This window comes from Peromyscus californicus, unplaced genomic scaffold, assembly GCF_007827085.1.
Source record: "Peromyscus californicus insignis strain IS unplaced genomic scaffold, ASM782708v3 Scaffold_16__1_contigs__length_79575227, whole genome shotgun sequence".
Lineage (NCBI taxonomy): Eukaryota > Metazoa > Chordata > Mammalia > Rodentia > Cricetidae > Peromyscus > Peromyscus californicus.
In genome coordinates, this window is record NW_026294458.1 from 71419164 (window position 1) to 71432422 (window position 13259).

Consider the following 13259-nt stretch of genomic DNA (forward strand, 5'->3'; position numbering starts at 1 on the left):
TTTTTTTGAGACAGGGTTTCTCCATGTAGTTTTGGTGCCTGTCCTGGATCTTGCTCTGTAGACCAGGCTGGCCTCGAACTCACAGAGATCCACCTGGCTTTGCCTCCCAAGTGCTGGGATTAAAGGCGTGTACCACCACCGCCCAGCTGGGGGCCATTCTTATTCAAACCGCCATGCTGGTCTTTTTCCACTTGTGTGTCTCCATCCATTCATCCTTTGTGTCCTAAAAGGTCATCCCTCAAAAAAAAAAAAAAAAAAAGGTCATCCCTCAGACAGCAGGAGTGGATGACCTTGACTGCTGCCGTGTGCGTTGGGTTTGGCCAGTGGAAGACACTGCAGCTCAGAGCTGGAAGGTTGAACTTGGGGGAATTCTCATGTTCCTCCCTGATGCTGTGGGTTGAGTCTTTCCCTCTATCAAGGACTCTTTTCCATATGGCTGCCCAAGAAATGAGCAAAACCCTTTTCCACTTAGTGCTACCACAGTATTATTATTGCCTGGTATTACTGCTTTCTGAAAATAAAAAAAAAAATCAGAATTAATGTGAATTGAAAACTATCTAAAAGAAAAAAAAGCTTATAAATCACTTCTAAAGCAGCTGCTGTAAGAAATAAAATTAGGGTATGCAAAGTAGCTGAGTGGATAAGTGTAGATGTATCCAAACTTCCCATCAAACAATAAACACAGAACCAATGCAAAGAAGAAAGCCAAGAGGTCAGAGCCAAGAGCCAAAACCTTACCCTTCCTCCTGCAGTGGTCCTACCTCTCCGAACCAGAGCTACCCCTGTGTTAAAGTCTTTATATAGAGTTCCTGTCCTGCCTTCTCATTGGTTGTAAACCCAACCACATGACCGCCTCCTCACAGCCTGTCTGTATAGGCCTCCAGGTTTTCCATGATTGGTATTAAGATTAAAGGCATGTGTATCCAATAATGGCTGTATCCCTGAACACACAGAGACTTACCCAGCTCTGCCTACTAAGTGCTGGAATTACAAGCATACGCTACCACTGCCCTGCTTTCCTATGGCTTGCTAATAGCTCTGACCCCCGGGCAACTTTATTTATTAACATACAAATAACATTTTAATACAAATAAAATATCACCATAGATAAGGGCACTTGCCTCCAAACCATCTGGGTCTGATCCCTGGGAAGGGTGTGGTGGAAGGAGAGAATAGGCTTCCACAGGTTGCCCTCTGACCTCTACTTGAATGTTATGGCATGCAGGTGCCCATGCACACACGCACATACACATACACGTGCAAATAAAGAAGATGTCATAAAAATGAACAAAAGTAAAATTAATTTATAGCCTTACTTTTTTCTTAACATTTTAGTTTCTCTAAAAAATATTTTCAAGTTTATTGTTCAATTTCTTTTTCTTAATTGATTCTTTAAGAGTACTTCATTTGAGCCGGGCGGTGGTGGCGCACGCCTTTAATCCCAGCACTCGGGAGGCAGAGCCAGGCGGATCTCTGTAAGTTCGAGGCCAGCCTGGTCTCCAAAGCGAGTTCCAGGAAAGGCGCAAAGCTACACAGAGAAACCCTGTCTCGAAAAACCAAAAAAAAAAAAAAAAAAAAAAAAAAAAAAAAGAGTACTTCATTTGATTTTGACATTTTTGTGACTCTGTCACATTTTCTCCTCTAATTGACTTCTGATGTCATTGCACTGTAGTCAGAAAGCAAACCTCTGAACATGGCGTTGATTGGTGGCCTAACTCATGCCTTTCCTGTAGAATTCCCTCATGTATTCCAGAGAATGGTGTCTTGCTCCTCTATGGGGAACGGCGTTCTGCTAATGGTTGGACAGTCTGATTGTGCTACAGTTACAGATTTCTAAGGTTCCTTTTATTTCTAGTTGTTCAAATCTACCAATGATCCGATAGCTGTTTCCACTACCGAACGTGGAATTTGAAGCCTTCAAAATTGTTGATGATTAATTTATTTTCCCTTTATAGTTGTTTATTCCCTTCTTTTTTTGCTTCACGTATGTTAGAGCTCTGTAGTTAGATGTGCATGTGTTTATAATTGTTATGCTTTTTGATAGATTGTAGCAAACCGTGTCCTAATTTCTAGAGTTCTGAAGTAGTGGGTTTTGATCCTTTGTGCTGTGTTCTTGATACTTTTATGGAGGGGTGCCTTCTGGAGGCCCTTATCCTGCCTTTCCTGTTGACCGTTTTTAATGAGACCAAAGTCCCTGGAATTTTCAAAGAATGATATTATATATGCTGTGTGTTCTTAAAAATAGACTCAGTGGTTAAGAGCATTGGTAGCTTTTGCAGAGGATCTGAGTTTGGTTCTCAGCACCAACATGGTGACTCATCAATACACGGGGATGGGGTACGTTTCTCGTTCAAACCACCAAGTAGTTTTACATTGAAAGTGTACTTTGTGGCCAGTTGTCTCAGGCTTATTGGTTTCTTAGCATCATCCCTAGACACTGCGGTTAAATGATTGCTTTAGGACTAATTACCAGTGTGTAAATTATGAGATCTGCCCTTGTTCCTCTTGTCTTTTTATTAGTCTCTCTGCAGTGGCCGAACCACAGAAAAAGAGGTGATAGAAAGCACTTAACAGAACTGGTTAATAGCCATCATTAACGTCTCTGGTAGAACTGTGAGCAAAAGAGCAACAGAAATAACTAGTTGAAAAGGACAAGTTTGCTTCCACCCCCTTGTTTGACACACATGAATGTGACCATCACATCTGAACCCTGTAGGGACCATCCATTCATGAAAGGGAATTTGAAATTCTCCAGAGTTCCTTGGAGAGTCCTCAAAGAATTCCTGGGAATTAATATACCTGCTTATTTATTCAGCAAATAGTCACCGACTGTTGGCCAGATGTCTGGCACTGGGTTGGACGTGATCCTTGGGGAGGGCGGGCTGCCAAGTTTCTGCTGTCACTCTTTCCACCAGAGCATCTCTGTCGGTGTCTGCTTTACGGCTGAGTTCTCTGTAACAGCGCTCTGCTGCTTAAGGAAAGTTTGGAATCTGTGGAGTACAAGGGATGCCCCAATTTCAAAGAAGTCTTTTTTATTAAAGCAGACCTATTTTGAGACTATGATTTAATAGATAGATATAAGTGAATTATACACCAGCACACTGATGGCCATTTAATGACTGTGGGAGTCTGTAATAAATGATCCCCAAATTTCAGTGATGTTCTGATTAATCTCCCACTCATTGCTATGGTTTATAAATGTTTGTTAGTGCTGAAACTCAAGTTTGAATTCAGTTGCCATTGTTAAAAATGTGAGGCATCTTTTGATAAATAGCATGGCTGGCCATCAGTCACTTCCCCGACCTCTTTTAGCTTGGTTAGTGCTTGTTTATATCCTTGTGCTGTAGACAGCATGCATCTCCCTTTCCCAGACAGGCCAGGGATCTCCTGTGATAAGGAGAAAATCATGCTTTACAATTTATAGATCAGTCTGTGGAGCTGAAATGTAGCTCATTTGGGAGAGCATTAGCATGAAGAAGACCATCCTAGGACCAAAAGGTGGGAAGAAATGTGACACACTTAAAGATGAGATAAGAAAATGGGAGGAATAATCACCCCTTAATAAAGTCTGCATTAATGCACCCCCAAAGCCTCTCCCTCCATGCAGCTGCATGTGAACTCACAGCTAAGCCTGTCTGCTTTCTGAGTTCTAACTCAGACACCATAACTTTTTCTGTCTCCATCCTCCCACTCTAACCCCCTCACCAAAACCTCAGCCTGCTTGTGCGGACAATCTGGGCATGTTCACTGTCTCTAAAAAGTGCCTCATCCTACTCGAGAAATGCAGCTGCCTTTAGGGTTTCATTTCTGCCTGCTTCTTGACCCCTAGCTCAGAAAGCAGTGACACTTTTCTCCTCTTTTCCTATCTCCTTCCTCTCAGCAGCTGCTGAAATCTCAATTTGCCTGTTCTGTTATTTCCTCTCTTAAGTGCTAAAAAATTGTCCTCTTGTTAAAAAAAAAAAGGCAGTCTTTAAATAGTGATGATATGTGTGCGTGCATGTGTGTGTGCGTGTGCGTGTGCGTGTGCGCGTGCGCGTGCGTGTGTGTGTGTGTGTGTGTGTGTGTGTGTGTGTGTGTGTTCCTCCTTCATGCCATTATTGGGAAAATAAAAGTAGCTTATTAGAAAGAGAGGGGCCGGTGAGATGGCCTGGTTAAAAGTAAGGACCTGAATTCATGCAAGCATGGAGACTTGAGTTCAGTTTCCAGAGTCCTCATTAAAATGCTGCATGTGGTGGCTGAGTTCTGAAAAGCTGGAGATGGGGAATCCTGTGGCTGAGTGAAGACATCTTAGAGAAGACATCTGAGTGACTGAGGGAGGAAGACACCTAAGGTTGACCTGAGGCCTCAATGCACATATATGCATATGTGCATCTACACACACACACACACACACACACACACACACACTATGCATAAACAGATGAAGAAAGAGGAGGAAGGAGGAGGGAGGAGGAGGCGGGCGTCGTGGTGGCAAGGGCAGTGGCTGGTAAATCTGGCTCCTCATACTTTGCATGTGTTTGCCTATCCTTCCTTCTACTATGAGCTGACACAGCTCAAAGGCTTGCCCCAGTTACAGCTCCGTGATCTTGGAATTCCCATTCTCCAAACCATCTCCAGATAGCTAAAGACATTTATAACTATTATAAATTTGGTTCTAGCAACAGAAATTGGACTCAATGACTCACGTGTCCACCATGCTGCTTCTGTAGCTCCACTTCGTGTGTTGTCAACTCTGGGACTCAGTCAGGAACATCTCCAGTCCTTGGTGGGGGGGGGTGAGGGGGGGTGGGGGGATGGGGGGGGACACCACGACAATGACGACGACACATGGTGAGCCTGACATTGGCTCTTACGGTTTCTGCCCCGAAGTTACAGGTGTCTGCGATTGACTTCTCATTGGATAAACAAGATAAGTGTCCTTCCCTTATGTCACTGGCACATGGACATACCATCTTTCCATCGGGACTGACAGCAAATATTTGAGAATGATAATGTAAAGGCCAAAGTACTTAGTAAATATTTGCTGATTGAATGCTTCTATGCGGAAAGTAATCGCATCCCGATTTATTATCAGGTTGTAACCCCACAAACCACGCTCTCAGAAGCCCATGATCACGAAGAGCTAAAACACACTTGAAATAATTTCAGATTTTTATTGTCACATCTAGTCACAACTACCTGGAATGCTCTCCACCACGGGGTAAGAAGACCCCCAGCCTCCACTTTCCAACCCTATATCCAGTCTGCCTTTTGAAATGCATAACAAAACATTAGAAAGAGAAATGTCTGGATTACAAAGAAATTCACATCAGCAGAAAGTCAGCCTGCAACTCCCCCAGGACTGGAAGAGCGTTAGTTCCAGAGCCAGACTGTAGAAAACAGGGCTTTAAACGTAATCTGGAGCCATCCTATGTAAAACAAATTTGAAGCCAGCAGGAAGCCTCAAAGGGGGCTGCAGAGTAGGAAGGAATGAAATGGATTCCAGACTGCCCCGAGGATTTTCTTGATTGAAACAAGACCAACTTACAGAACCATGCTCTGTGGGAGCCCATAATCCCCCCATTTTCTGAAAAAAAAAAAAGAAAGAAAGCATGAAGGAAAACACAGAATTTTCGGAGTAGCTGGGCTGCACAGTGGAAAGATGCTCTTCAGTTAGAAAAGACATCTAAGCGGTGGACTCTGCAGTGTGAGAGGCAGAAACTCCATGCAAGGCTCGCTGCCATCATCGAAAGCACTCACTCTGGTGCTCAAGGCTGTTTCCGAGAGGCTGTGTACTGTCTCCTGGACTCTCTTGTTCTGCTTCTGTTTGGTTCATTCTACAGACTGGGTTGCAGCCATAGTTTCTCTTCACTAGAGCTGTGACTATTGTTTGATATATCTGCCTTGACTGAACTTCCAAACGTCTCTGGAGCTACCCACAACAGAACCGAGTCCTTGCCCTGTTGCTGGTGTGCGTTGTCTTGTCCCTTTGCAGGGACCGACCTTCTTGTGAGTTCCTCCCAGGTCTCCTGGCTTTGATTCTGTGCCGTGGACAGCCAGTGATGAGCCACAGATGTGTACATCCTTCTGCATCAGGTCACCGGGACAGCAGTACTCTCCTGCACTACTGTCTTTCTAGACTCTGTTACTCCAAGATTTATCAAATGCCAGCATCATCGCACCTGCCATGGAAGTCATCTCCATTGGACATCCTCCAGTCCACCACCGGTGACTGTCAGCAGGCAACAGAGTCATTACTTGTGACAGTGGCTGTCACTGCCCAACCTTCCAATCAGATCTTTTTGCCCACTAGATTGTAGGTGAGAGATAACTGAAGATAAAACATTCTCAGATCTCTCACCCTGTCTCTTCTGGCCTCTCTCAATACCATGTAAGCCTCTGGCTCTCTCCAAGGGGCAGACACTGAGCTGTGCTAGGCACACTGAGATTTTACAATGTCAAGTGACTGTGAGAAAATGGAAAAGGGCCTGAAAAGGTGGGAGAACTGTCAGGCCATAGAAGAGGGAGTGCGGAAATGTTCTTGACTAGTGTGCAGTACGAAGGTTGGTTCTTCCAAGATGCCAGGGCATCCCTGGGCCAACGCTGGCTGCCAGAAGCCTCCTGTTTCTGAGTAGGACCAACCACAGAATTTGCAAGGACCGCAAGAGAGAAACACTTAGGATTTCTTGTTAGAAAATTACTGATATTTTCAAGGCATCAACGTCAGATTGTCACTAAATAAAACTCAAGGGACCTTGTAAGTCCGGAACCTTGTGTGAGTCCTGTCAGACTCTGAGACTGACAGACAGCACGAGCCTCAATGGTACGAAGCTGAGTGTGGGCTGCTGCGTAAGTGTTGGCCTGGGCTGAGTCGTTGCCTGAGGCCACCGCTGGTGGGTAGTGTGACCTCAGTGCCACACACCGATAGAATTCAGAGCCCAGCAGTCGGGCTTGTGGACAATTAGGCTTTCTAAAGTTGGTCTCCAAAGAGCTTTCTCATGGTCCCCAGGCACGGGGGAATATTTCATGTGTGAGGTTTTTGCTGGGGTTACATGGTATTCTCTGTTTCTGGTTCACATTTTTTTTTCTGGTGTGAATGGTGTGTGTGTGTGTGTGTGTGTGTGTGTGTGTGTGTGTGTGTGTGTGTGTGAGAGAGAGAGAGAGAGAGAGAGAGAGAGAGAGAGAGAGAGAAAGAGAAAGACAGAGATAAAGAAGCCCAGAGAGATACAGAGATAGAAACAGAGAGAGAGAAAGAGACAGAGCTAATGAGGCCCAGGGAGAGACATAGAGATAGAGATAGAAACAGAGAGAGAGGGAAAGAGACAGACAGAGATAGAGGGACAGAGACAGATGAGAGTCAGGGTCTTTCTTGTTGTTCACTGCTGTATATGCCAGGCTAGTCAACCCATAACCTAGGGATGCTCTTGTCTCCGTCTCCCATGTCCATGTAGGCACGTACTGGGATTACAGATGTGGCTATGGCATTCCTCATTTGCACATGATCTGGAGAACTCAGGTGGTCAGTCTTGCTCAGAGAGTGCTTCACTTTGAACCATCCCCCAGCCCCGTCCAGTCCATTTTTTTAATGTTTGAGATTTGCCCCTCAAACATGGTAGAACTGATTTATATTAATGGTGTGGTATGGAGACTGACTCAATGTTTAGCTGTTAATTGCGTGTACCACCATCGTGTATGGATGGCTATATTTTCCTCCCAATTTACATGCCCCTTGTGTCAAAGATCCCATGTAAATAGACCCAGCAGGAAGAGATAGTGGGACTGTCCCCTAAAGAGCAGATACTGTACTTGTGTTACAGCTCGGATGGAAAGGTGTCCTGGCAGTCAGGAACCAAGGAATACCACAAAGTCACACCACACAAGAAACCGCACACAAGAGATTTATTGGGAGGGGAAAAAAACTAGGAGGGTGGCTGCCTCTGCCTGGGCAAGAATCGACAGGGAACTGAACAGAAGGAAGGGTTTATATAGAATGTGTGTGTGTGTGTGTGTGTGTGTGTGTGTGTGTGTGTGTGTGTGTGTAACTTTTCAGAGTAAAGCTTTCCAGAGTGGGGATTGCTGGGATTTTGAGTCCAGAGCTTGGGCTTTTTGCTCTGTAGGGCAAGGGCAGACTTCAGCTGTTAGGGCAGTTAGAGTGTTCTGTGGGTGACACCTGGCAGTTGGAGGTCCTCAGGGGAGGGGCCCGGTCACTTGTGTGCCTCAAGTGGTTTTCAGTGCTCACATCCGATCTGAAAGCGTTGTGAAGGATTGGAAGAGGGGTCTCAAGATGGCTTTCATGATGCCTAAACCACAAGTAAAGAAGCATCCTGGAGTCAGGAGATCTTCGGGGAGTTGTGGGTGAAAGCGTCCTGGAGTCAGGAGATCTTCGGGGAGCTGTGGGTGAAAGCGTCCTGGAGTCAGGAGATCTTCGGGGAGTTGTGGGTGAAAGCGTCCTGGAGTCAGGAGATCTTCGGGGAGTTGTGGGTGAACTCTTGATTTTTCCCACCTCACTTCCTCTCCCTCCCAGGTCTGAGGAAGGAAGTTCCACACAGGACAGAGAAGAGCTGCTCCTAGCCCACAGCTGGGGCTGCCTTGGTGTTTATCCGTGCCTGACACGTCTTAGATTTGGGACAGCGCCCCAGTGGGTAAGAGCACTTGGCTGTGCAAGCGTAAGGACCTGAGTCCAGATCCCCAGCACCCACATAAAGCACTGGATGGGCTGTGTGAATGTGCGATTACAGTTCTCGGGGTGGAGGTGGGGGTAGAGACAGGAGGGTCACTGGGGATTACTGGACAGCCAGCCAAGCTGAAACCAGCTCCAGGTTCAACAAGGGACTTCTCTCCTGGGGACTAAGGTAGATAGCAACGGAGGGAGGTACCTGGTATCCTTCTCTGAGTGCAAATACGTGGGGTCTGTGCACCTCTCTCTCTCTCTCTCTCTCTCTCTCTCTCTCTCTCTCTCTCTCTCTCTCTCTCTCACACACACACACACACACACACACACACACACACACACACACGGATCCACATACATGGGGGAACATGTAGTCTTTTCCTTTCAATGTGATACAGTTCTTACATTGGGTAAGATGCAGTGTCGTGTTCAGCTTTTATGTGGGTTCTGGAGATCCTTATTCTTGTATGGCAAGCACTTTACTCACTGAAACCCCACCCCCACCCCAGCAAGCCCTTCAGGTCTCCTCTTAGGATCTTCAAGTGCTTGGTAGTATTTTCATTGTCTATAGTGTGTTGCCTACTGAGACTCAGCAATCACTTCATTATGCCCAAACAGTCTGTGGGTGAGGAATTCAGAGAGGGCACCGTAAGTGCTGGTTGCTTTTTCGGTTGCTGTGATAAAACAGCATGATCAAAAGCAACTTAAGGAAGGACTTATTTTGGCTTAGGGTTCTGGATGGCGAGATGTCCATAATGGTGAGGAAGGCATGATTGCTGGAGCTGGAAGCCGAGAGAGATCATCTCAGCTGCACAAAGGACATACACTGGGACACACACACACACACACACACACACACACACACACACACACACACACGAGAGAGAGAGAGAGAGAGAGAGAGAGAGAGAGAGAGAGAGAGAGAGAGAGAAGAGAACAGGAAATGCAAAAGGCAATGAAGTCTGCCTCCAGCGAGGCTGCATCTCCAAAAGTTTCCACACTCTCCAACTGGGGACCAAGTGTTCAAACACATGGCCTATGGAGGTGGTTTTTCATTCAAACCACAACACTGGGATGGTATTCTCCACTCTGCACTGTCTTGCTCTCAGCTACGGAGGCAGAAGGAGCTGGAGCCGCAGGAACCATTCCTAAGGCGCACCTTGTCTGAGGCACCTGGTCCCTGGGCTGAGCAGGCTGGAGGCAGGCTGGGTGGGAACGGATGCCAGGAGTGCTTACAGGGCACTAGTGGGGCACAGACTCAGCGGGGTGACTGGTGTAGAAAGGATCGTCCTAGGTTGCAGGAGGGATTTCTTCACAGCCTGGTGCAGAGGCTATCTTTCCAGCCTCCTTTCAAAAGTCACATCACACCATCTCTCCACGGTCTACTGATTAAATTGTCACCTATCCATAATCACGAGGATGGGACACGGACTTCTCACACTCCAAACAGTCAGTTCCAGGGGTGTAACGGGACTCCACAAATGGAGTCGAGTTGAGTAGTGAACTTTGTCCAAACCCAGCAGAATAAGCAGCGTAGCTGGAAGTTTTTCCAGGTCCCGCCCGGCCCCACAGTGCCGCTTTCCTCGGGTACCCCACCCCCCAACACCCCCACCCCACTCTCCGCACTGCAGTTATTTTATACTTAACTCTTGACCACTATTTGAATATATTTGTTATATTTTAGTGAGTACAACATGCTATCTTAATTCAACGATTATTTCTAGAAAGTACTATTCACCTGATAACATTATCCACTTAGGATTACAGCTTTCAACATCCACAAAAATATTCTTGTGCTCCACAACATGGCTGTGTGGTTGCACATTCTTTGTGGCACGGTCCTGTGCTGGTCGGATCTCACAGTGGTGACAGCTGGATTCCCTACTGTCATCCCTCACCCACGGGGTCCACCTTCTGAGACGTTCAGCAGATGCCTGAAGCCACACGTAACACCCGACTCTGCATGTGCTGTGCTATTTTAGGGCCTCGGGATGGAATGGGGATGGCTCAGTGGTAGAGCACTTGGGTAACAAGTGTGAACCCAAAGGTTCAATGTCAAACCCCAACAAGATAAAATACACTAGTGTTAAAACAGGGCAATTGTAAAAAATTGCTGTAATATTATTGGAGAGTGGTCTCTATCAAATTATCTTATGCTCATGTACCCTCCTAATGGCATAAGATGACATGATACGGTCACATGCGTGACGCTGGTGACGCACGGTTAGGCTGCCTCTGACCTTTTGACAGCATGAGATGACCTGGAGCCACTTTCCATTTAACTAACATTCTCACACTGCCGTGGGCTGTGGGTGACTGTCTGAGGGTGAGTGGAACCCAGACAACAGGGGACCACTTCTTCCCCAGCCCCAACATTTAAAATCCACCATTGGTAAAATCTGTGCATGTAGAACCCCTGGCCACAGAGGTTTTAGATTAGATGTTTTTATATGTTTTATATATGTTTTAATATTTTGGGATAATTAAGATATATTTAACAAAACAATTTTCCATTTCCTCTTTTTCTTCTTTCCTTCCTCCCTCCCCCTCCTTTCCTTATTTTATTTCTTGACCAGGGTCTCATGCAGCCTAGGCTGACCTTGAACTTACTATGTAGCTCAGGTTGTCCTTGAACTCCTGTAAACGCTGGGATTACATGTGCCACCATGGCTGTCACATATCCTTTTACTTCCTTTGAGAAAAGTCTGTATTGACATATATTAATCATATATAATGATGCATTTCACCATGACATTTTCATACACATACATAACATATTTTGATCGTATCCACCCACCCTGTTACCCCCCTTGTCTCCCCATCTGTTGATCCTCCTCCTCTTCCTCTTCCCAGCCAGCTCCCCTTCTACCTTTATACTTGTTTTTATTTTGTTTTGTTCTGATGACCCAGTGTGTTTCATGGAGGTTTGGCGTTTTTAGAGTGTGGTGAGGGCTTGTTCGCAGAGGTGTGGACACTGCTAAGTGGCTGTATCACCGAAGGAAGCAGCACAGGAACTGCCTTCTGGCATCCAGAGCTTTGCTTGTTGAAAAGGAAAAAAAAAAAAAAAAAACCTATGATGTCTTTTTTATTTTGTTTCACGGTGTTAGGAATCAAACCCTACCACTGAAACCACTCTAGCCTGCTTTTTATATTTTAAAAGGAATTCTTTTGAGTATAAATTCCTAGAACTAAAGTTGCTGGGTTAAAAAAATGAGAACATTTACAAGATTTTATACACACACACACACACATATACACACACAGATGCACACACATACACACAATCATATATATATATATATATATATATATCTCACAATATGGTTTTCTCATTTCTAAAGAACCCAAACTGAACATCCTACAATGTTCTTGTTCTTCTTGTAGATCTTAAATTTAACTTCTCTTTCTTTCTTCCCTTCTTTTTTAAATCAGGCATAACTGTGTTCTTCATTCTAAATATTTACCTCTATGATTTTAGTTTTTTTTATAGTTGGTATTTCGATAAAATCAGTGGGACTGCTGAAAAGAAGTATCAGAAGGATTTCTAAAAATACCACATCATTGTGAAAGTGTTCAGATTTGAAAATGAAGTGTGCCCATAGAAACTGCATCCCGCTGCAAACCAATTCCTCTCAGTTTCGAGGAGCAGAGAACATTGCTTGGCAAGAGTCGTGACAGCAACACCTTACCCCTGACTCGCAAACTCACTTGAACAAAAACCAAGAGCCCAGAGGTCGACAGGGAGAAAATTCAAGTTTTAGTTTCGAGACAGTGATAACAAGTGTACACCTTAAAATGTGACTGTGTTCTGTAAGTTTTAATACTTAATTTTTTTTTCTGAATTCCTAACTTTCAAAAAATAATTTTATTTAAGTGTTTGGGTGTTTCGTCTGCACGTATGTTGGTGTAGCACATGCTTGCCTGGTGCTTCAGGAGGCCAGAAGAGGGTGTTGGCTCCCTGGGACTGAAGTTACAGATGGTTACGAGCCACCATGTGAGTGCTGGGAATTGAACCCATGTCCTCTGGAAGAGCAGCCAGTGCTCTTAACCATGAAGCCATCTCTCTGGTCCTGTAAGTCTTAACCTTGCAAAGGGCTACTCTGTCTGCTGTGGTTTGACTGTGGTCTAGTGAGACTCATGGGATTGAATCTTGGCGTCTACCTTAAAATGTGTGACTTTTGTATGGTCAACCTCTCCCTAAATTTGTGTTTTAAATGTTACATGCTTAAAGTCGCATATTTTGGGGCAGCGAGGTGGCCCAGTGGGTAAAAGTGCTGGTCTCCAAGTCCGACAGTCTGAGATCAACTCCTGGAATCTACGCAGTGGAAGCAGAGAGCCACACTCCAGCCAGTTGGGCGCTGACTTTCCTATGCAGGATGCAACCTGTGTGCATACCCACACTCACACACACAAAATAAATACATACAGTGTAACTAGAGAGTTGCACCTTCTGCGTGTGGTTTCATAACATCAAATATTTAGTTTGTTTGGTGTGATGTCAACAATATGAGGGCAATGACCTATAAAATATCGATTTATCTAAGACTGGCATAGTATTACATACATGTTGTCATAGCCCACAGGATGTTGAGGCAGGATCACCAGTTTG